The 26,133-nt window shown below is 47.6% G+C and overlaps 1 long non-coding RNA gene across 1 annotated transcript in view; it reads right to left on the bottom strand.

Annotated features, from left to right (window-relative positions):
• Positions 1-26,133, bottom strand: part of LOC141084666 (uncharacterized) — a 68,842-nt gene that overhangs the window by 29,282 nt on the left and 13,427 nt on the right. The gene's annotated exons all lie outside the window — the stretch shown is intronic.

Consider the following 26,133-nt stretch of genomic DNA (forward strand, 5'->3'; position numbering starts at 1 on the left):
GCGTGCGACAGCCGCCAAACATAAAAACCGCCATAAATAGTAAATCAAACCCCCCGTTATCACCCCCTTAGTTAGGGAAAAATAATAAAATAAAAAAAATGTATTTATTTCCATTTTTCCATTAGGGTTAGGGCTAGGGTTAGGGCTAGGGTTAGGGTAGGGTTAGGGTTAGGGCTAGGGCTAGGGTTAGGGCTAGGGTTAGGGCTAGGGTTAGGGGCGTGTTGGGGTTCGGGTTGGAGTTAGAATTGGGGGTTTCCACTGTTTGGGCACATCAGGGGCTCTCCAAATGCAACATGGCGTCTGATCTCAATTCCAGCCAATTCTGAGTTGAAAAAGTCAAATGGTGCTCCTTCCCTTCCAAGCTCTGCTATGCGCCCAAACAGTGTTTTACCCCCACATGTAGGGTATCAGCCTACTCAGGACAAATTGCAAAACAATTTTTGGGGTCCAATTTCTCCTGTTACCCTTAGGAAAATAAAAAATTGGGGGCAAAAATATCATTTTTGTGGAAAAAAATGATTTTTTTATTTTCACGTCCGAGCGTTATAAACTTCTGTGAAGCACTTGGGGGTTCAAAGTGCTCACCACACATCTAGAAAAGTTCCGTGGGGGGTCTAGTGTCCAAAATGGGGTCACTTGTGGGGAGTTTCAATAGTTTAAGTACATCAGGGGCTCTCCAAACGCACATGACACCCGCAGACCATTCCATCAAAGTCTGCATTCCAAAACGTCACTGCTTCCCTTCCGAGCCCCGACGTGTGTCCATACAGTAGTTTTCTCCCACATATGGGAAATCAGCGTACTCAGGACAAATTGGACAACAACTTTTGGGGTCCAATTTCTCCTGGTACCCTTGGGAAAATAAAAAAATGGTGACTAAAAGATCATGTTTGTGGAAAAAATACGAATTTTTTATTTTCACGCCCGGGCGTTGTAAACTTCTGTGAAGCACTGGGGGGGTCAAAGTGCCCACCACACATCTAGATAAGTTCCTTGGGGGGTCTAGTTTACAAAATGGTGTCATTTGTGGGGGGTTTCCACTGTTTAGGTACATTAGGGGCTCTCCAAAGGCAACATGACACCCGCAGACCATTCCATCAAAGTCTGCATTCCAAAACGTCACTACTTCCCTTCCGAGCCCCGACGTGTGCCCATACAGTAGTTTTCTCCCACATATGGGGTATTGATACTCAGGACAAATTGGACAACAACTTTTGGGGTCCAATTTCTCCTGGTACCCTTGGGAAAATAAAAAAATGGTGACTAAAAGATCATGTTTGTGGAAAAAATACGAATTTTTTATTTTCACGCCCGGGCGTTGTAAACTTCTGTGAAGCACTGGGGGGGTCAAAGTGCTCACCACAGATCTAGATAAGTTCCTTAGGGGGTCTAGTTTCCAAAATGGTGTCATTTGTGGGGGGTTTCCACTGTTTTGGTACATCAGGGGTTTTCCAAACGCGACATGGTGTCCGATCTCAATTCCAGCCAAAAACGTCAAGTGGCGCTGCTTCCCTTCCGAGCTCTGCCATGCGCCCAAATAGTGGTTTACCCCCACATGTGGGGTATCAGCGTACTCAGGACAAATTGCACAATAACTTTTAGGGTCCTGTTACCCTTGGGAAAATAAGAATTGAGGGTGAAAAGATCATTTTTGTGGAAAAAAATATGATTTTTTAACTGTATGGCTTTATGTTATAAACTTCTGTGAAGCCCATGGGGGTTCAAAGTTCTCTCCACACATCTAGATAAGTTCCTTAGGGGGTCTATTTTCCAAAATGGTGTCATTTGTGGGGGGTTTCCACTGTTTTGGTACATCAGGGGTTTTCCAAACGCAACATGGTGTCCGATCTCAATTCCAGCCAAAAACGTCAAGTGGCGCTGCTTCCCTTCCGAGCTCTGCCATGCGCCCAAATAGTGGTTTACCCCCACATGTGGGGTATCAGCGTACTCAGGACAAATTGCACAATAACTTTTAGGGTCCTGTTACCCTTGGGAAAATAAGAATTGAGGGTGAAAAGATCATTTTTGTGGAAAAAATATGATTTTTTAATTGTACCGCTGTACGTTATAAACTTCTGTAAAGCCCTTGTGGGTTCAAAGTTCTCACCACATATCTAGATAAGTTCCTTGGGGGGTCTAGTTTCCAAAATGGGGTCACTTGTAGGGGGTTTCCACTGTTTAGGTACATCAGGGACTCTCCAAACGTGACATGGCGTCCAATCTGAATTCCAGCCAATTTTGCATTGAAAAAGTCAAACTGCACTCCTTCCATTCTGAGCTCTGCCATGCGCCGAAACAGTCGTTCCCCCCCACATATCAGGTATCTGCGTACTCAGGACAAATTGCACAATAACTTTTGCAGTTCAATTTCTCCTGTTACCCTTGGTAAAATAAAAAAATTGAACCTGAAGTATTTTTTTTATGAAAAAAAGTTAGATGTTCATTTTTTTTTAAATATTCAAAAAATTTCATGTGACGCACCTAAAGGGTTAATAAACTTCTTGAATGTGGTTTTGAGCACCTTAAGGGGTGCAGTTTTTAGAATGGTGTCACTTTTGGGTATTTTCTATCATATAGACCCCTCAAAGTGGCTTCAAATGTGATGTGGTCCTAAAAATAAAATGGTGTTGTAAAAATGAAAAATCGCTGGTCAACTTTTAACCCTTATAACTTCCTAACAAAAAAAAATTTTGGTTCCAAAATTGTGCTGATGTAAAGTAATCATGTGGGAAATGTTAGTTATCAAGTTTTTTGTGTGCCGTATCTCTGTGATTTAAGGGCATAAAAATTCAAAGTTGGAAAATTGCGAAATTTTCAAAATTTTCGCCAAATTTCCGTTTTTCTCACAAATAAACGCAAGTTATTTGAATGAAATTTTACCACTAACATGAAGTACAATATGTCACGAGAAAACAATGTCAGAATCACTGGGATCCATGGAAGCGTTCCAGAGTTATGACCTCATAAAGGTACAGTGGTCAGAATTGTAAAAATTGGCCCGGTCATGAACGTGCAAACCACCCTTGGGGGTGAAGGGGTTAATATGGAGCATGTTGCATTTCCCACCCTCTGCTTATACTAGAGTCAATTTGTTTCCCCATTTTTTGTGGCAAAATTAGGGGAATCGAATTATACACGGTTCGGCTTATACACGAGTATATATGGTAACTAAAGGAATAGAGAAATTAAGGGTAATATATTAATGAAACTCAGACTGTACATTTGTGTTGCATAAGAATGAATGTTCATCACTTTACCCTGAAATCACTGTACACAATATAAAGTATATGTAACAGTTTTTACAACTTGTCCAAGACTCTATGTCAAGTCAGTGAAAGTTATACATTGCAATAAAAATTATTTCTTTCGTTTATTTTTCTTTTGCCTGGTAGCGCCAATTATATGTGCATTGAGAAGCAGTTTTAGTAGGTAAAAAATAAGAAATGTTTGCCTTCATTGATGTCTGTGTATTCCGATTTTCCCAACAATGTCCTGAGAAAAACACACATAGCAAACAGTATATGATTGCACTCAATGCATATAACTCCGTGTATACAGTCCTGCTCATATGTTATTTGCACCCGAGAAGTTTAAGTACCTTATTTTTTGGACTATAAGACACACCTTTTTCCCAAAAATTTTTTGGGGAAAATAAGGGTGCGTCTTATAGTCGGAATATACATACCAGGAGTGTGGCGGCAGCAGGACTTGGGACACGAGATCTTGGTGCCTAGATTTCAATGTGTGCATGCTCCGCCTCCGGTAGCCATTTTCCCGGAGGCCAACACATTGCAGTAATGATTACTACAACATCAGCACCTTTCAAGCTTTCTGGCAGCTGCTCTGCGCCAATGTATCCTGTCACCTTTGCTCTTGTTTCAATGTGGCTCAAGTCTGCAGCAACACCAGGAGTGTGGGCAATATCATATAGGGACAGGTTGCTAATCAAGGGACTGTTCATCAGCAAAAAGGGAAAGCGACTGTCCGATCCCTCTGGATGCTCCAAATACGGCCACTCGGGCATTGTTCTGTGCGCTGGTGGAGAGTCCCCGGATGAGAAAGGACGCGGCGGGTCACTGCTGGAGGTCATTGGAGTCACCGGTTGCTCAGTCTGTAGCGCGTTCTCGCCGCACCTGTATCCGCCATGTTCTCCCGTATTGTGCGACCCGCCACGTCCGGCCCCATCCGGGGACTCTCCGCCAGCGCACAGAACAACGGTTTTTAACCTATCAAAAAATACGGAGAAATGTACCTCTGAGTTTATATACTTGAAAATTTCTTGACTTTGTGGTGGTACTTTTTATGTTCTAGGTTGTTAACCTATGTTTCGGAACCCTTATTCATACCTTTGGTGAGAAATCTGTTTTAAAATACAGCGCTCCAAATCCCATGTAACAAGAGAAATTTGATTTTAGCCTCCACCTGAGAGCTGCCCCTTGTGCCATCATCTAGAATTTTATCACTTAAAGGGTTATTTCCGACATCAGGAGTACCCACTCCCCCAGTCGCTGGTGATGATGCCCTCCTGAAGATTGACAGTTCGGAGCAGCGACACTGCTGCGCCACTGGTCTGAATTGTGCTCGCTCAGCTGCTGCTAGCAGAGGCAGCTTTTCCTGTGCAGCAATGGAGGAGTGCAGCTGTCCAGGTACAATTATCCCATTACCTTCAAAGCAGGGTTTGAAAGCTGTATAGCACGGAAAAATAAATCAAAGTATCCAGTGCAATCCCATGATCAAATTCTTTATTAGTCAAAATGCATCATCAGACAAAAAAAAGGAAGGTTTCGGCAAAAAATGGCCTATGTCAAGCCAAAATACAAGAAGACAACAGTATTTACAGAATATTTATATTTTGGCTTCACAAAGCCCATTTATGCCCAATATATTGCTTTTTTGCCTGATAATGTATTTTGACCAATACAAAATTTGATTACAGGATTGCTCTGATGCCTTGGATACATTTTCCTGCACATATATTTTGTTTTCGGTAGGGAGTTGGTCCAAGAAAGCACACAGCTAATGGATAAAGATGAGCGAATATTTCAATGTTCGGTTTACGTTCGCTGAATTTGCAATATTCGCCGATTAATTCGTTGAATATTTTCTGAACATAACCAAATGCCATTCACCTCAATAGGAAGCAAAAACAAACGTATGCACAACACCTTAGAATGGCCCCAAATGCTGCCAAAACTCATCAAATTAGGGGCAGACAGCAGAAAAGTGGCCTCAATTCACCCACAGTATTAATTGTACTGTAGCAATCAGCCAGGCATGAGGTATCGGGGTCTGGGACAACATTTACAGCTTTCAATTGAATGTCACAGTAAGACGAGGTGGGTGAGGGTTTGTTGTAGGCAGGGCCGGTTTTAGGCAAAGTGGGGCCCTAGGCAAAGTTTAAAATGGGGCCCCAAATGCTAACATACTGCACATCACACAGAAGCATTTCGATTGTATTTACATGCACTGAGTTCTGGCCGCTAAATGATCGTCAAAATTGAAGTTGTTCAATGCTTGTTTCCCGGCCTCTTTCCACCATCTGAGAAAGAATGATGGGAACAGAACGATCACTAAGGGTGTGTGCACACGTTGCGGTTTTTGCTGCGGTTACGCCGCAGTTTCCATGCAGTTTACAGTACAATGTAAACCTATGGAAAACCAAATCCGCCGTGCACATGCTGCGGAAAATTCCGCGCCGATTTGCTGCGGTTTATTTTCCGCAGCATGTTACGTCTTTTTTGCGGGACCGCAGCTGCAGTGTATGTTCCGGGACATACAAATCAATCTCTCTCTCTCTCATTCACACTGCCAAACCGCACTAGAACCTGCATCAAATCCGCTGTACACATGCTAGGAATCCGCAGAAAAAATGCATGTGTTTTACCCTGCAGTTTCTGCCAAGAGATATGGATTCTCTGCAGAAAAAGCCGCAGACTAATCCGCAACGTGTGCACACACCCTAAAGGGTGGTTTCACATTAGCGTTTCAGGCCGCAGCATCGGCCTGCACACGGCCGCCGCTAAGCCCCGCCACCTGCCGCGCCTCCTCCGGTAGCTCCGCCTACGGGCGCATGACGCTGCATGCGTCCTGCGTCCCCTATCTTTAGCACTGGGGACGCAGGCCGTGCGCAGATATGCGTTTGGCGGCGCATGCGTCCTTTTGACGGCGCGCCGACCAGCGCCAAACGCAACCTGTTGCAATTTGGTGCGCTCGGCGCACCGTCAAAAGGACGCATGCACCGCCAAACACATACCTGCGCACAGCCTGCGTCCCCAGTGCTAAAGATAGGGGATGCAGGACGCATGCAGCGTCATGCGCACATAGGCGGAGCTACCAGAGGAGGCGCGGCAGGTGGCGGGGCTTAGCGGCGGCCGTGTGCGTCCCCAGTGCTAAAGCGTCATGCGCCCGTAGGCGGAGCTACCGAAGGAGGTGCGGCAGAGAGCGGGGGGCTTAGCGGCCTGCAACGTTAATGTGAAACCACCCTAACAGATCACCATACAGTATCATGTTATCAGCAGGACATCTACAGTTTACACCCCATAGTCCTCCATATAATATAATCTGCCCCAAAGTCCTCCATATAGTATAATACACTCCTTATAGCTCTCCATATATTAAAATACACTGCTCAGTCCTCCATATAGTATACTACACTCCTCATAGCCCTCCATATATTAAAATACACAGCTCAGTCCTCCGTATAATACACTCCATATAGTATAATGCACCGCCATATTCACCCATGTAGTACAAATCACTTCCCATAGCATAATGCACCCCATAGTTCTTCATATAATGTATTCCCCATAGTCCTCGATACAGCATAATGCAGCCCACATATAGTATAATGCAGCCACCCCACACAATATAATGTAACCCCCATAGAATATAATGCAGCCACTCCACAGAATATAATGTAACTCCCCATAGTATATAATGCAGTCCCACCCCCCATATAGTATAATGCAGCCCCTCCATAGAATATATGGCAACCCCCTCATGGGATATAATGATGCCCCTTATATAGTATAATGTAGCCCCTCCATAGAATACAATGTAGCCCTCCTCATATAATAACTATAATACAGCGTCCCCCATAGAATATAATACAGCCCACCTCCCCATAGAATATAATGTAGCCCTTCATATTATTTAACACAGCCTCCCCCTATAGAATATAGTGTAAAATGTACCCTACATGGTATATAACACACCGCATAGTATACAGCCCAGCCCACCATGGTATACAGCCCACCATGGTATACAGGCTGTATACCATGCTGGGCTGTATAATACAGCCCAGCATTGTATAATATAGCCCACCCAGCATGGTATAATACAGCCCAGCATGGTATAATACAGCCCAGCATGGTATATAGCCCCCCAGAATGGAATAATACAGCCCAGTATAGTATAATACAGCCCAGCATGGTATATATCCCCCCAGCATGGTATAATACAGCCCAGCATGATATATAGCACCCCAGAATGGAATAATACAGCCCAGTATGGTATAATACAGCCCAGCATGGTACTGTATATAGCCCCCCCCAGAATGGTGTAATACAGGCCAGCATGGTATAATACAGCCCAGCATGGTATATAGCACCCCAGAATGGAATAATACAGCCCAGTATGGTATAATACAGCCCAGCATGGCATATAGCCCCCCAGCATGGTATGATACAGCCCAGCACGGTATATAGCACCCCCCAGAATGGTGTAATACAGGCCAGCATGGTATAATACAGCCTAGCATGGTATATATCCCCCCACAGAATGGTATAATACAGCCCAGCATGGTATATAGCCCCCCCAAAATGGTATAATACAGCCCAGGACGGTATAATACCGCCCAGCATGGTATATAGCCCCCCCAGCATAGTATAATACAGCCCTGCATGGTATATAGCCCCCCCAGAATGGTATAATACAGCCCTGCATGGTATATAGCCCCCCAGAATGGTATAATACAGCCCAGCATGGTATAATATAGCCCAGCATTGTATATAGCCCCCCCAGCCTGGTATAATACAGCCCAGTATGGTATATAGCCCCCCCCAGCATGGTATAATACAGCCGAGCATGGTATGATACAGCCGAGCATGGTATATAGTCCCCCCAGAATGGTGTAATACAGCCCAGCATGGTATATAGCCCCCCCCCCCCAGCATGGTATGATACAGCCGAGCATGGTATATAGTCCCCCCAGAATGGTGTAATACAGCCCAGCATGGTATATAGCCCCCCCAAAATGGTATAATACAGCCCAGCATGGTATATAGCCCCCCAGAATAGTATAATACAGCCCAGCACGGTATAATACAGCCCAGCATGGTATATAGCCCCCCCCAGAATGGTATAATACAGCCCAGCATGGTATATAGCCCCCAGCACGGTATAATACAGCCCAGCATTGTATATAGCCCCCCCCAGCCTGGTATAATACAGCCCAGCATGGTATATAGCCCCCCCAGCATGGTATAATACAGCCCAGCATGGTATATAGCCCCCCCAGCATGGTATAATACAGCCCAGCATGGTATATAGCCCCCCCAGCATGGTATAATACAGCCGAGCATGGTATATAGCCCCCCAGCATGGTATATAGCCCCCCCAGCATGGTATAATACAGCCCAGCATGGTATATAGCCCCCCCAGCATGGTATAATACAGCCGAGCATGGTATATAGCCCCCCAGCATGGTATGATACAGCCGAGCATGGTATACATATAGTCCCCCCAGCATGGTATAATACAGCCCAGCATGGTATATGGCCCTCCCAGCATGGTATATAGCCCCCCAGCATGGTACATAGCGCCCCCCAGCATGGTATATAGTCCCCCCAAAGTGGTCCCACAGTCTAGTACTCGCACTGATTTAAAAAAACCAAAAAAACAACACTCACCTTCTCCTCATGCCCGCGCTGCTGGCTGCTCCTGTCTCCTCCTGCACACAGTGAGAGCGCGATGACGTCATTGCGCCCCCGCTGTGTCAGAGGCAGAGCGGGGAATGATGGGAGAGGGAGCGTCAGCTGACGCTCTCTCCCCCATCACTGCCTCCTTCAAAGCGGCGGCGGGAGTCGGCGCTGGGGGCAGGCGGGCCCTCCTGCCTCACAGGGGCCCCATAGTGGCTGTGTGATGTGCCGCTGGCTGGGGGCCCCTGGAGGAGCGGGGGCCCTAGGCAGCTGCCTGGTCTGCCTGCCCATAACGCCGGCCCTGGTTGTAGGCCCCTTTGCTCGGAGCCCTGATACCACATGCAACACATCTACCCGATTTCCTCCTGAGCCACACTCAGGTGGCACAAATATAAGATTTGTAGTCTATCATTGTCATAAAAATTTAAGGATAGCAACAAGGGTAGTTGAGTCCAAGGACGTGGAGGCCTGAAGGTCTCGGAGGCCTACTGCTACAGACAACATACATGAAGGAGACCCAACCAGGAGTGTTCACATTTCCAAAAATTATTGGCAGACACCATCAAAGTGGCATCAATTTCACCACAGTAGAAATAGTATAATAGGGACCAATAGTTCTTCCACTACACCAATCCAGCAGATGGACACCCAACCAGGAGTGTTCACATTTGAACAAATGGGGGCCTTACACTACAGAAGTGGCATCAATTCCACAAGAGTAGAAATAGTATAATAGGGACCAATAGGTCTTCCACTAAACTCAATTCAGCAGATGGACACCCAACCAGCAGTGTTCACATTTCCAAAAATTACTGGCAGACACCACAAAAGTGGCAACAATTTCACCACAGTAGAAATAGTATAATAGGGACCGACAGACCTTCCACTAAACCCAATCCAGCAGATGGACACCCAACAAGGAGTGTTCACATTTCAAGAAATGAGGGCCTTACATCACAGAAGTAGCATCAATTTCACTACAGCAGAAATAGTATAATAGGGACTGACATGTCTTTCTCTTCTCTACTTTCTCTACACCCAATCCAGCAGGTGGACATCCAACCAGGAGTGTTCACATTTCCAAAAATTATTGGCAGACACCAAAGTGGCATCAATTTCACCACAGTAGAAATAGTATAATAGGAACTGACAGGTCTTCCACTAAACCCAATCCAGCAGATGGACATCCAATAAGGAGTGTTCACATTTAAAGAAATGAGGGCCTTACACCACAGAAGTGGCATCAATTTCACCACAGTAGAAATAGTATAATAGTGACCAACAGTTCTTCCACTACACCCAATCCAGCAGATGGACACCCAACCAGGAGTGCTCACATTTCAAGAAATGAGGGCCTTACACCACAGAAGTGGCATCAATTTCACCACAGTAGAAATAGTATAATAGGGACCGACAGGGCTTTCTCTACACCCAATTCAGCAGCTGGACATCCAACAAGGAGTGTTCACATTTCCAAAAATTATTGGCAGACACCACCAAAGTGGCATCAATTTCACCACAGTAGAAATAGTATAATAGTGACCAACAGTTATTCCACTACACCCAATCCAACAGATGGAGACCCAACAAGTAGTGTTCACATTTCAAGAAATGAGGGCCTTACAGCACAGAAGTGGCATCAATTTTACCACAGTAGAATAGCATAATAGGACCAACAGGTCTTTCTCTCCACCTGATCCAGCAGATGGACACCCAACAAGGAGTGCTCACATTTCCAAAAATTATTGGCAGACACCACCAAAGTGGCATTAATTTCACCAGAAAAGAAATAGTATAATAGGGACCAACAGTTATTCCACTACACCGAATCCAGCAGATGGACACCCAACCAGGAGTGTTCACAGAGGCGTGTAAACGGCAGAAATGAGCACACAGCTTCCGTGCTTTCTGGAGCAGCTCACCCAGGCCAGGATAGTGACTGAGAAAACGCTTTACCATCAGGTTGAGGACATGAGCCATGCAAGGCACGTGTATGAGATTGCTTCGCCATAGGGCCGCCACCAGGTTTGCACCGTTATCGGGCACAGCCTTCCTTGGATGCAGGTTCAGCAGAGACAGTCATTGATCAAATTCAGTCTGGAGATCTGTCCACATCTCTTCAGCTATATGACTGTGATCTCCAATGATGATACAGGAAAGATATATATCTTTGTACCGTGTTAGCCAGTAGATAGAAGAATATTTAGAGAGTCCTCAGTGGTTGATACCTTTTAATGGCTAACTGAAAAGATGGTAACAAATTGCAAGCTTTCGAGACTACGCAGGTCTCTTCATCAGGCTAGACTAATACAAAATCTGAAGAATTACGTATTTATACTCAAGACAGCACAGAAATACCTCAATAGATAAGACAAGTGATGTGAAGCGGAATAGTCATTATGGGAGATAAGCATAAATATTGGAGCAGTTCATAGATAAGAAGTGTGAAGGTTTTATTGCCCTCTGATTGCCGGTCTGGTTCTGTGTTGTGATGACCCCAGAAGGTCTGAGGAGCAAATTCCTTAATTGATGTAAAAAGACATAAATCCATGCGACACATTAATACCTGCACTGAATTTGTCGAAAGTTTTCATAAATTTGTACTCAGAGATTCTTCTGTCTCTCTGAGATTTGAAGTTATCTTTTAATACAAGTAATTTAATGTCCATCATGCTATGACCAACTTGGGGTCTGTATGTGGGGGAGACCGGGCAAAAACTGAGAACAAGGCTGAATTCTCATCGCCACGCAATAAGAGAAAAAAGAATGGATCTACCTGTGGCAAAACATTTTTGCATCCCTGGTGGTTTTCTGCACGGAAAAAAACGCGCATTTTCTGGGAAGGAGTCCTGTTTTTATGCAGAAATTTTCTTCATACGTGTGCACATAGCCTTAAATGTAGAGGTTTGTCCTGCAAGCCTTGGGGATTCCAAGACTTGTGGAGCAGTGCCTGTCCCCAAAGCCATCAGAGTCACCCAGAGCCCAGTCAGCGAGTGTTTGTGGTGAGATGCACCCTGGCAGAGATTTTGTCAAGGAACGGGTGATGTTGTCTGCGACATGCTGGTGTAGTGCAGGGATAGCTTTCTTAGAAAAGTAATGGTGACTGGGTAATTGGTACTGGGGGACTGCGCCAGCCATCAGCTTTTGGAAACTGTTTGTATTTACATGGCGGAAATGTAGCATTTCTATGGCCATCAAATTGAAGTTGGTGGCGTTCAACCTCTTAGCTTTGTCATGCGAAGGAGGAAACAATCTTTTACATGACCACAACTGCAGAACCGTGGGCTGGCTGCAGTGTTGTGAGAGGGTGAAGTACGGTGAACCAGACAAACTGCTGGACCATGAGAGAGGTGCAGGCGTTACTGTGGACTGAGAAACTTGTGGTGAGATCGGTCAACAACAGCTGGCATGTCCGCATCCGTTACAGCTGAAGGCAGCCTCTCAGTCAGCATGACTGGAGCGGGTAAAGAACCCAAGGTTCTGTGGTCAAAGACCTGCATCTCAATAGTTGGCAAGGTAACAGAGGAGGAGAAAGACGCAGCAGATGCGATTGATGAGGCTGCTGATGGTTGTTGAGGTCCGCTGGTCTGCATTTTTGCGCAATGGGATTCCCACTGTAAAGCATTTTGATTGCGTATGTGAAGGTTCATTACCTTTTTTTTGCAAAGTTGGCAGATTACTTGAGTTGGCTCATCCTTTGCAGTGTCAAGGCTAGGCAACCCTTGCCACCCCTGCCAGCTGCAGATCCGCCCGCGGACACTGCTGGTCAGAGGCATAGTTGTGGCTGAGGATGCATCGCTCACTGTGGCTGCATCACTACGTATCTGCGACGGACGGCGCAACGTAACCTCCTCATCTACCTCCTCAGATGACCTATTCATCTGTGTGCCTCTATGCCTCCAACTGGGATCTAACAACTCATCATCATCCTCTGTGTTATCACATTCCTTGCCATTGGAGTCACCCTGCTCTTCTTCTTGCCCTGACAGCACACTACAGTCCGCGTGAGCCTCAGATATCTAAGTCTCATCAGACTCACTCATCTGTGGTTCCGTACAGTCAGTTGAACGGTTGGATAGTTGGGACGCGGGGGGAAGGAAGGGGAATTTTGGTGCCACATCTGTAGACTGTACTGGGTGTGATGTTGAGGTGGAGGAAAAGGATGAGAGGCCACTTGAAGCTGCACTTGCCATCTACTCGAGTATATGCTCTTTCTGGGCATCATTGATAAGGCGTTCTGCTGTGCGTTTGCCAAAGAAAGGTAGTGGTGTAGCCTGTCCAGTAACATAAGTTGTCAGTTTTCTATGCATAGGACGTGACGTTGCTTCATTAGTATCACAAAAAAATCACTAACCTCAGTAGTACTTTCACAAACATTACCATCTACCTGACATACACCTTAAACACCAAGCCTAATTCCCCTTCCACCACGGCCTCGCTTTTTCCCAGTCATGTTGCTCAGATAGTGTGGTAGGAGTGACACGCCCACCAGGGCCGTGGGGTACTCGGAACCAGGTCAGACAGTTCTTTGAGGAAGTCATGGGGCCATGTCTCCGTGGCCCTGGCTGTGCCGTAAAATGGGAATATGTACAGTATATGGGATTTAACGTGACGCCACCTGTGGTGTTCGGCAGCAGATGGCCGACGATGATAAAAGAGACCGCTGGGGCTGATGGTGGTGCAGCTGGGATGGTTCTGCTCCCCAAAGGTGAAGCTGGGCCCCAGGGCTAACGGTTCAGTTTATGTCAGGCTTCGTGTACCTTGTAGTGCAGGACTCAGGGTGCAAGAGGTCACTGGAGGACACAAGGGCTGTAGTTTTCTTTTCCTTTACTTGATGGTTGATAGTACAGACTGGGGCACTGGCAACAGATCGTAATGGAGAGCCGGGCAACCTGGAAGTAATTTTAGATAGACCTGGCCAGGCAGGTACAGAGGCCTTCCTTCTGCGCTGTCCTCCCTTTTTCCTTGCTGCCTAACAGCTCACCCTCTTACTTATGTCTCTCTGTTTTTAAAAACAAAACCGTTGCCCGCAGGCAGCACGAGCCTATCACAGGTGCCGCTTCTTTGTCTCGGGTCCAGGCTCTGGTATGCTGCTGTGCCGCCGGGTATTAGAGCGGGCCAGGAGACCTGCAGTCCCCTGCCCTCCGGATTTAGCTGCTGGGACTTCAGTACCCGCGTATCCACAGACTCCGGTATCCAGTTCCTAGCGCTCAGCTCTGGGGCGAGTTTAATCACAGCTCCAATCCCCAGGTTCTGCTAGACTTCTCTCCTACTGACACCTGTTAAGGGGACCTTTCCTTGCTTCCAGGCATGACATTTCTCCCTGTAAAGGAGGCAATGCCACTGTGGCAACCAGGCTCCTGGGGTGCCACATTTTCCCCTAGTGAAATTCAGTACTCCCAGACTGAGGAAACAAATAATAAACAAATTAACAAGGAAACAATCATAACTATTTACAAGATTTCAAAAATAAAAATTACGAAAACCAAAGCTTAAAAATAGTCCTGGTGACAATTAGTCCATGCATCATTGTCCATTGTTCATTCCTAAGCCACGTTGGTAACTATATACAAGTATTGACCTGCTCACAATGAGTCCAGTGACCCAGTCATCCATTAAATCAAGTAAAATAGGCTTGATCAAGAGTTCTTACAGAGTCTCTGTAGGCTCATATGCTTGACGGTTACATACTTGCATTACATATTTACATATCTTATTTACACAATCTACTTACATGTGGAACCTTACAGGGATTTCACCTAGGGTACTACGGGTAGACCTTCATATAACTGGTACTGGTGTAGTGCGCTCTCTATTGGCTGCACTACGGGTTAGCACGGGTATACCTGATGTTCTACAACCACTGATGCTCACCGTGGGCATGACAGATTCGCCGCTGGCAGGGAGTGGATTCTCTTGCTACGCTCCTGGTGTGGCATCTGCTGCTTGAGCCCGCTGGTCTTGAGTCGCATCTCTTTCTGGCACTACTAGCTGGGGGAAAGGTCAAAACGGGCACGACTATGGCCTGGTTCACCCTTGTCCAATTTGGGGGGGAACTTGACGAGTACTGTGCTGATCTTTTCCTCCACCTTTTCCAATGGCTGAGGAATGTCTTGGTCTTCAATCCTTTCCTTTAGTTGGTCAGGGTGTTAGGCGTCGGGTTCCTGCAGCGGTTCAACAGGAATCTAGAGCCTCACATTCTGTGGTCTCCCATTATCTTTCGACCGCAGAGGACATTGCTCAGTAATCCCGGCTTCCCAGATGCTCTGCCCAGACCTGCTCTGTGGGGTTGGCTATTGCTGCCACCTTTGGGTCAGTAGTGGCGATGCAGGCTACTCAGCAGCAAATCACTCCAGAGGCTAAGTCCCTCCGTAGCTCTACTGAGCATGCTCACGAGACGATCTTCCATTGATGTTCGGGAGCCACATGTCCAGGTCCTTCTCCAGATCTGATTGGTCCATCTCAGGGATCTGGAAGCTTCCGGAAGGTCCTGGCTATAAAAGGTTCGCATGGCCGCTCGGCCATGCGCTAGTATAGTCTCTATTTGCTTCTGTGTGAATGATGATGGATGCAGGAACCTGCGAATGACTCATTAAGATCCCCTCCCTCTGATATTACGAGTGTGTATAGGGACTTAGCTTTAGAGTCAGCACCAGCCAGTGGCAAGCTACAGCCACAATAAGCATCTGCACAGTACTAGCGTCTGACAGTGCGCCCCCTCTTGGGCATTGTCGACTAGCGGCAGTGTCTGTCGCCGCGCTGCAGTCTGCAGCTCCTTTTGGCGTCCGCAGTTGCGACGCCGCACGCACGGTAGGTCTAGACGGACGCTGACCCTCTGCCTAGGGCCCAGCTCCTGTGACCATATACCGTGCGTGCACTCCTCTGAGACCTGTGACGCTACCAGTCTCAGCCCTTTTGTGTTTTTGCACTTAAGGCATCTCTGTGAGTAAAACAGAGATCACTCAGTGCACCTGGGTGACGTTCAACCTGCGTGCATTATACCTCCATATTGTACGTCCGCCATCAGCTAGCAGCAGTGTTAACACCTTCTGCACGGTGGACCCCGGGCGGCGAACGCACTTTATGTTTTTTTATACTTCGTGCGTTCCGCCGTCCCTAACACAGGGCATGGTTTTAGATGATCCCTCGACATTGCCCCTGAGGTTTCTCCTCCAATCTTACTGATGAGGCACACCTTGGTGTTATCAAAGTCTGAAGGTAAAACGGTGTATGGCTCAGCCTCCCACTGGTCATCTAGCTTGTGATCTCCTATCTTCCTTTTGAGTACCTGTTCTCCAGGTGACAAGGGAACTGCAGGGGCATGCTGATTATAATTTCTTTCCTGCCTCTGTCTTGCCTGGGACAAACTTTTCTCTACAAATTCTTGCACCTTGTGATATTGTTGCTGCCGCACCGTATCCCAGTCTGCATCTGGTGATGTAATCTCAGGTGTTAAAACTCCCATGTCCAAGTCAATGGGTAACTTGCCAGGTCTTGTCCTCATCAGGTAGGCGGGTGTACAGTTGGTGGAGTTCACGGGGACGTGGTTATATAAGTCTACCATATCCGGTAATTTCTCTGGCCACAAGTTACGCTCTTCCAGGGGCAGAGTCTTCAACAGGTCTATTACTACCTGGTTCATTTTCTCGCATAACCTGTTGGTCTGGGGATGATACGGCGTGGTTCTTATTTACTTGCAGCCGTACAGGTTACAGAACTCTTGGAAAACTTCTGCTTCAAAGGTTGGGCCTTGGTTGGTAACCACTCGCTCAGGGTAACCATGCGGGCCACAAAAGTGTTGATGAAATGCTTTTGCTGCCATCTTCGCCATCTGATCCTTCACTGGCACTACTACCAGGAACCAGCAGTAGTGGTTTACTATGGTGAGGGCGTTGACAAAGCCTGACCAGCTTCACATGATCCAAGGCTACCAGCTCAAGCGGTTGTTTGGTGACTATGGGCTGTAGGGGAGCCCTCTGGCTATCACGGTCTTTCTGTATCAGGTTGCATGGACCACATTCTCAACACCATTTCTCGATTGCTTTCCTCATGCCAACCCAGTAGCAGGACTTCCAACTACTTCCACCTTTTTCTTCTTCGAACAGTCCTGCTCCATCGTGGGATGCTTCTAAGACCATTGGCACATCCCGCTTCGGGACTACCACCTGCCAGTCCATTTCGTGGGTTCAAGAGTTGACACTTCTCCGACACAGCTTCCCCTCATAGATGAACAGCTTGCCCTTCTCCTTCCACAACTATTGAGTCTCTTGTGGAGCATCTGGAGCAGGGTGAGAATCAGCTTGTGTCAGCAATTCCTTTACTAGGCGGACTGCCGGATCACTGTCCTGCGTTTCTGCCCGACCATGGTGGGGCAATAGGTTAATCGTTGCCTCTTGCACGGCATAGCGCTTGTCCTTAACGCAGTGAGAGCACTGGGCCGCACCGGGGTGGTGGAAAACTGGTAACTCGATTTCTTCGAGTTCCTCCGGGTCTTCTCCCCCATCCGTCAAGTTGGGCATCCACATCGGCATTAGTGTTTTTATGCCCCTCCCGGTATTTCATGGTAAACTCTTAATTGGACAGCCGAGCCATCCACCACTGCTCCAACGCACTTAGCTTCACCGTTTCAAGGTGGGTGAGCGGATAATTATCCGTATAAATGGTAAACTTTGCAGAAGCCAGGTAGTGCTTGAAGCGCTCTGTTACCGCCCAGACTATGGCAAGAAACTTCAGTTTAAAGGAACTATAGTTGTCAGGATTCCTTTCCGTGGGACGAAGCTTCCTGCTGGTGTAGGCAATCACTCTCTCTCTGCCTTGCTGTACCTGGGACAGCGCTGCTCCCAATCCCACATTTCTGTCGTCCGTATAGAGTATAAAGGGTTGGCCATAGTCGGGATAGGCCAGGACTTCATCTTCCATAAGAGCCATCTTCAACCAAGTGAAGGATTCTTCGTCTCTTTTACTCCACTCGAACGGAGGACTCGGATTCTTGGCCTTCTTGGACTGTCCTATTAAGAGGTCCTGCATGGGTGCCGCTATCTTGGTGAAGCCCTTTTATGAATCTCCTGTAGAAACCTACTAGTCCGGGGAATTGCACTTCCTTGATAGTGGAGGGTCTTGGCCAGTACTTGATCACGGTGACTTTTCAGGGTTTGGTGCCACACCTTCGACGCTTACCACATGACCTAGGTACTGCACCTTGGGCTTCAACAGGTGGCACTTTGACGGCTTTACTTTCAGGCCAGCACCGGATAAGGCCTCGAACACCTCAGCCAGGTGCTCCAGGTAGTTATCGTACATCTTTGAGTAAACGATCGTCCAGATACAAAACGGTTTTGAAGTTTTTACATCCTAGGCAGCATTCCATTAACTGCTGGAACGTTCCCGGTGCATTGCAGAGCCCAAATGGCATGCAGGTGTACTCGCAGAAGCCCATTGGTGTCAAACGCTGTCTTCTCTGTCTACTTCTGCCACGGGAACCTTCCAATACCCACTGGTGAGATCTAAAGTGGAGAAATAGTTAGCGGATCTCAGTGCAGCTAATGATTTTTCAATTCGTGGTAACAGGTAGGCATCTTTATGTGCAATGCGGTTAATCTGCCTGTAGTCAACACACATCCTCATTGTACCATCTTTCTTTCTAACGAGGACTAACAGAGCTGCCCAGGGGCTACAACTATCTCTGATTACCCCAGCCTCCTTCATCTCTCGTAACATACCCTTGCAACATTGATCGTGAGCTGGGGGGTACAGGCCGGTACCTCTCTTTAATGGGCGGATGATCTCTGGTGGGAATATGGTGTTGGACCCCTTTTACCTGCCCAAAGTCTAGAGGGTGTTTGCTAAAGACCCGCTCATAGTCTCGAACCACCTGGTAAACCCCATGCTTTTGGTGCGAAAGGGTGCAGTCAGTACCTATGTGTAGCTTCTGACATCAATCCTCCAGCTGCCCCTCAGAGCCATTGTCCTCCGCCTGGTCGGATGGAAGCAAGGGTTCCACGGACTTTATTGAATTATTACTGACAGTGAACAGCTTAGCAGCGGTGGCATACCGGGGTAAATGAACCTCTCTCCCCCCACAATTCAGGACACAGATTACCCCTTTGGCTGTCAGGAGGGTGGGTCTACTGTCAGAATACACGGGTTCTACCAGGGCCTGGTAATCTTGACTCTTGAGGCCTATTGCTGCCCGACACCAAATCAACATTTCACTCCTAGAGGGGTATTGCAATGGGGAATGGATCACTCACTCTGACACTGCCGACTTCTCCACTAGACGGCTCAACCTGTTGTCTCTGCATCAGGGCTCTGATTTCCTTTTGCAGGACATGCTGCTGATTGGAACTCGCGGTCTCGGCTACCTGTTGCAACAAAACAATTTCTCCAAGACAATTCTCTAATACATTGGTGCATAGAGTAATCATAGGATGGCATTCTTGTCTATCAATATCAACTATAATCAAACCTTGCGACTGCAATTCTACTCGGCCAACCTTGATGGTCACCTCCTTATACCCCACCTGAGGCAAGGGCTTACCATTGCTGGCAACGATGTTAAAGTGTTCATCTGGGCTGCAAGTAATGTCTGAATTAGCCCAATACCGTTTAAAAAAAGATATATGGCATCGTTGTCACCTGGGAGCCGGTGTCCAATAAAGCGTTCATCGGGATGCCATCAAGCACGACGGGCATAATTGGCCGTCCTCTCACGTACTTGTCTCGCAAGCTTGGTGGGCCCGGTCGTCTTACTCCTGGGGGTTGTCCCTCTGCCCCAGGGGTTGCTTGTTTAAATTACAGAATCTTGCGATGTGCCCGTCATGTTGCAGCGGTGACAGATGGGCTGTCCCGTCCTGGTCGTAGCGATCGTTGTCTCTCCCTCTGGTCGGTGGGATTCTCCTCTGCTGTCGCCACAGGACGTCATCTGGACTGGAGGCCAGCTGGATCTTCTCCTTTGGGGACACTTGCATGGACTGCTCGGTTTTGGTTAGTGCAGCCACACTTTTGGTCAGCTCCTGGACCTGGAGGCGTAGGCCTGCAGAGGAGTCATTATCTAGGTTCTGTGCATCTGCCTTCATGGGTGCTGGGGGAAAAGGACGTGGCTCCTGGTGGTATGTGATAACTGGGCGCTGGAGGGGTGCAGTGCCACTTGGGGTTGGTTCTCGCAGCACCCGGTTGGCCAGGTCTTTAAATCGTGCGAAGTCCAGGTCAGGGTTTTGCAGGGCCATAATGCGCAGCTGTGTCTGGTGAGCGGTAGACAAGAGCCCCTCAGTAAACTGCTCGGTTAGCAATCTGTCCTAGTCTCGCACATTGTTGGGGTCTACCTGTTTAATGGCCTGCAGTGCCTCTTGCAGATTTAGGGCACAGTCCAGTACACTGTCCTGCGCCCTTTGTTTGCACCCGTATAATTTCATTTTAATCTCCGCTGCTGTGCGGTTGTCAAAAGTATCCTTCAGCCGAGCCAGGATTTGCCTAACAGTTCTTTTCTCAGTGTCCGGCCAGAACTTCACCTCCTTCTGGGATGCACCGGTTAGCTGGCCAATAAGGATGCTGACTTTTTGGTTATCTGACAGGGTGTACACTTAGAAAAAATTATCCAGTCTCTCCTTAAAGTCGCTCAGGGTGTGCGAGTCCCCTGAGTACTGAGGTAGCCAGGCCACTCCTGGGATATATGGCATGGATAAAGGCATTACGGTGGCTGCGGCCGCGCCCGCTGCTGGATCCTCTCCTAGATTGGGCATCTAATTCCCTCCTAGTGAACATCAGCCAAGCCGAATGTTACTGATTTTTTACAATTTTGCTCTGGCTTCCAATCACGAATTCAAATGTGCCATATTCGTGCCGAATTTATGTTTGGCGATCGTTTTCCGAACAAATTCGCTCATCACTACTAATCGCGTAGTGCATGTGAAGTCTACAACAACACTACAAGCTGTATCAGAAACACCTTACAATCGGCATGCTCTTCGCACAGGAAACCAGCCACCTCTGATTCACTGCAGAGGTGGCCAGTAACCTTGTCAGCGAGCAGTAAACAATAGAATTAAAAATAACTTCATTCTTGACAATGGAGATAATTTTTAATGTAGGGTAAAGTACAAAATAGCTTGTTTTTACAATCATTTTGCAATTTAACCATTTGTAATTGAGACACCTTCCTTTAAAAGATCAACAAAATACTCCTAAATGCGGTATATGGCATAACATAATAAAACAGCTACTATTTTCCTGAAAAATCCTTTGTTGCTCCAGAAACATTTTTTCAGTGCTCCCTGCCAGTCTCTCCCATCCACATCTGCACACACAGTATAATGCAGCCCCCCCACAGTATAATGCAGCCCCATCAGACACACACAGTATAATGCAGCACCACCAATCACAGTATAATGCAGCCCCCCCCCACACACACAGTATAATGTAGCCCCCTCATAGGGTATAATGCAGCCCCCCCACACAGTGTGATCCAGTATAATGCAGCCCCCCGGATACACAGTATAATGCAGCCCCCCAACATGCATTATAATGTGTCTCTGCATTATACCGTGTAACACACACAGATAGTGTAGGGCAGCCCACCCCTTACACAGACACAAGCAATACTCGCCTCTCTCCAGTGGCGTAGCTACTGTTTGTGGCGCCCAGGGCGGTCGAAAAATTTGCCGCCCCTTTGGTCGTTGATAATCCGGGAGCATCCAAAGAGCCCACACTACACTTAAAGATCTAATTTTTAGTCTGCTACTAACTCTGCTGTTATTATTTCTAGACTTTCATCTTCTTGCAGTTCTCTATATATATGTATGTATTAGCTTGATGATGCTGGATGAAGACCTAATGGCTTTTTAATAATAATTTTTAATAATGTGACAGACCTTACATATTGGATTATATAGAGCCCTGTTTTTTATGACATACCGTCCTGTCTTGTTAGCTGTATAATGCAATGATGGCTGATGGAGCATGGGAAAGCTTCCTTTCTAATGGAGGAGCTGATGGACTGGTAGTTTGGTCACCGGCTCCTCGATCAGCAGTCATTTTATATCTAAAAAGAGAGGGGACTATGTAATAAAAGAGGGCGCTGTAAATAACAAAATTAACAAGAATACACTATGTAAGAAACAGCACTATACATAACAGCAGAGGAAGCTATATAATAAGGGACGGCATCATATATAACTAGAGAGGATGGTACGTAATAAGGGATGGTGTTATACATAATAAAAGAGGAAACTATGTAGCTAAGGATGGTGTTATACAGAATTAGTGAGTACACTATATACTAAGGGACTGTGTTAGACATAATAAACGATAATGTCTTCCTCCACCTCCCCCGTTCCTAAGGCCATTATAAGTCCCTCTTCCTCCCATCCCAATCCCCCACACCCCTCATTGTCCTCCTCCCCTCACATCCCATTATTGTCCTCTCCCCCACCCCATCATTCCCCTCTTCACCACCTCCATCATTTTCTTCTCCCCCACCACTATCTTTGCTTTCTCCCCCACCACTCCCATCATTGCCCATTCCACCACCTCCATCATTTCCTCCTCCTCCACCACCCCCATTTATTGCCCTTTCCACCACCACCGTCATTGCATTCTCCCCCACCACCCCATCATCATTTATTTTTACCCCACCACCCCATCATTGCCCTCTCCATCACCCCCATCATTGCCTTCTCCCCATCACCCCCACCCTTGCCTTCTCCCCATCATTGCCTTCTCCTTCACCCTATCACTGCCTTCTCCCCATCACTCCCATCATTGCCTGCTCCATCACCCCATCATTGTCTTCTCCCCATCACTCCCATCATTGCCTTCTCCATCACCCCATCATTGTCTTCTCCCCATCACTCCCATCATTGCCTGCTCCATCACCCCATCACTCCCATCATTGTCTGCTCCATCACCCCCATCATTGCCTGCTCCATCACTCCCATCATTGCCTTCTGCTTCACCCCATCACTGCCTTCTCCCCATCACTCCCATCATTGACTGCTCCATCACCCCATCATTGTCTTCTCCCCATCACTCCCATCATTGCCTTCTCCATCACCCCATCAGTCTTCTCCCCATCACTCCCATCATTGCCTTCTCCATCACCCCATCACTGCCTTCTCCCCATGACTCCCATCATTGCCTGCTCCATCACCCCATCACTCCCATCATTGTCTGCTCCATCACCCCCATCATTGCCTGCTACATCACTCCCATCATTGCCTTCTCCTTCACCCCATCACTGCCTTCTCCCCATCATTGCCTTCTCCATCACCCCATCACTGCCTTCTCCCCATGACTCCCATCATTGCCTGCTCCATCACCCCATCACCCCCATCATTGCCTGCTCCATCACTCCCATCATTGCCTTCTTCACCCCATAACTGCCTTCTCCCCATCACTCCCATCATTGCTTGCTCCATCACTCCCATCATGGCCTTCTCCCATCACCCCAGGGCCAGGCATTATGGCTTTCTCTCTCCCCATCACAGTCTTCTCATGTCCCCATCTCCTCCAGGGCCAGGCTAACCTACACACACACACAGACACACACACACAGACATACACACAGACATACAGACACACACACAGACAGACAGACACCACCTCTCTCCTCTCACCTGTCCGCAGCATCACCCGCGCTTCCTCGCTCACACAGCAGCGGCCGCTGAATGATGACGTCATTCAGCAGCGCTTCTGTGTCAAACAGGAAGCGCGGCCTCTGGACAGGAAGTGCGGCCACCGGGCAGGAAGCAGGACGGACCCTTGCAGCTCAGATCCTGCTATTCCCTCTTGCAGGCAGCGGAGCTGCTGTGATTGCTCCCTGCCCGCCGCTGCACTGCACTGTGCCTCACTGCCTCCGCGCTTCTCCCACAGAGAGAAATTGCTGCTGCTGCGCCGCCCCCCCACCTCACGCTACGCCACTGCCTTCTCCCCATCACTCCCATCATTGCTTGCTCCATCACTCCCATCATTGCCTTCTCTGCATCACCCCCATCATGGCCTTCTCCCATCACCCCAGGCCCAGGCATTATGGCCTTCTCTCTCCCCATCACAGTCTTCTCATGTCCCCATCTCCTCCAGGGCCAGGCTAACCTACACACACACACCCACACAGACATACACACACAGACATACATACAGACAGACATACACACACACACAGACACCACCTCTATCCTCTCACCTGTCCGCAGCATCGCCCGCGCTTCCTCGCTCACACAGCAGCGGCCGCTGAATGATGACGTCATTCAGCGGCGCTTCTGTGTCAAACAGGAAGCGCGGCCTCCGGACAGGAAGCGCGGCCACCGGGCAGGAAGCAGGACGGACCCTTGCAGCTCTGCTCCGGCTATTCCCTCTTGCAGGCAGCGGAGCTGCTGTGATTGCTCCCTGCCCGCCGCTGCACTGCACTGTGCCTCACAGCCTCCGCGCTTCTCCCACAGAAATTGCTGCTGCTGCGCCGCCCCCACACATGTGCCGCCTGGGGCGGACCGCCCCCCCGCCCACCTCACGCTACGCCACTGCCTCTCTCCCTTGTTTTCCACACTGCTGCTGGCTCTGCTCTGGTCTCATCAGCTCCACTGCTGACACAACGTGGCACACGATGTGACTTTGTGTGCCCGGCTGAGTCACAAGCAGTGTGGGAGTGATGGAAGAGGGAGCGCTAGCTGACGCTCTCTCCTCCTTCAGTTCTTTCAACTGTATCGGCATCTGTGATGCCGATAAAGTTGAATGTGCAATGGGTAGGGGTAACGGCACCGGATCCTGCTTACGGGCTCCATAGCTGGCTAGGGGCCCCTGGAGGAGCGGGGGCCCTAGGCAGCTGCCTGGTCTGCCTGCCCCTAATGCCAGCCCTGCTCAGAATTAGGGATGAGCGGTCCTGTGGATGTTGGGGTTCATTGGGTTTGAGCGAAATTTAGTCCAAAGTCTGGTTCGGGTACCAGAGCTCAACTCAAATCTCTTTCTCTCTCATTATTCTATTTGCATGTTTATTTATTACCATGTTGGGAAAGATGAGATGTCAGGTGCTACACATCCATTTAGGAACCATAACGTTTCTATATACTGTATATTATAATGTTGCCACGTAACATAGTTATTAAGGTTGAAGGGAGACTTTAAGTCCATCTAGTTCAACCCATATCCTGTCCTGACCTGCCCTAACATGTTGATCCAGAGGAAGGCAAAAAACCCCATGTGGCAAACAGTAAGCTTCACATTGGGGAAAAAAAATTCCTTCCCGACTCCACATATGGCAATCAGACTAGCTCCCTGGATCAATGCAATATTAAGGAAACTAGTGTATATACCCTGTAATATTATACTTTTCAAGAAAGGCATCCAGTCCCTTCTTAAATTTTATTAGGGAATCACTCATTACAACATCATATGGCAGAGAGTTCCATAGTCTCACTGCTCTTACAGTAAAGAATCCGCGTCTGAGAGTATGCTAAAACCTTCTTTCCTCCAGATGTAGAGGATGCCCCCTTGTCCCCGTCACAGGTCTAAGAGTAAAAAGATCATTAGAAAGGTCTTTGTATTGTCCCCGCATATATTTATACATTGTAATAAGATCACCCCTAAGCCTTCGATTCTCCAAACTAAATAACCCCAAGTGTAACAACCTGTCTTGGTATCGCAGACCCCCTATTTCCCTAATAACCTTGGTCGCTCTTCTCTGATCTATAATGCTACGCCGTTTGTGGAACTTCCATAGGAATGAATGGGAGCTACATGTAAATAACGAGTTACATTGTTTCCATAACTCTGGAGTTATCCCAATATTGTAACTCACTTTGCTTCTATGTTTTCAGAACTTTCATTTATTTCTATGAGAGTTACGCTAATAATGCAGGTGCGCTCTGCCGCTTCCATAACTGCCTCCAGAAGCAGTCATTGCTGTCTTGTCCATGAAAGTCAAAAATGGGAATAACCTTTTCAGGCTTCATTCACACGTCAGTTTTTTGCACATGAGTTCTATACGTATTTTCATGGAGAGAACTCATACCAAATGTAGTCTATGGACGGTACAAACTCATGTAAATGAGTCTTCTATTGATCAGCATCTCAGAATAGTCTCGTCATCGCACATCTACGGGTCCATGAAAATATTGGATGCAATCCGCGTACTGGCAAAGTTCCATGGATTGATTGGAAAAGCTGGAAAAACCTCCATCAGGTTTTTTTTTTTTTACATTCAAGAAGGACTGATGAAACTGATGGCAAA

The sequence above is a fragment of the Dendrobates tinctorius genome, unplaced genomic scaffold (genome assembly GCF_039654945.1).
Source record: "Dendrobates tinctorius isolate UK_male_01 unplaced genomic scaffold, ASM3965494v1 ptg000026l, whole genome shotgun sequence".
Taxonomy (NCBI): domain Eukaryota; kingdom Metazoa; phylum Chordata; class Amphibia; order Anura; family Dendrobatidae; genus Dendrobates; species Dendrobates tinctorius.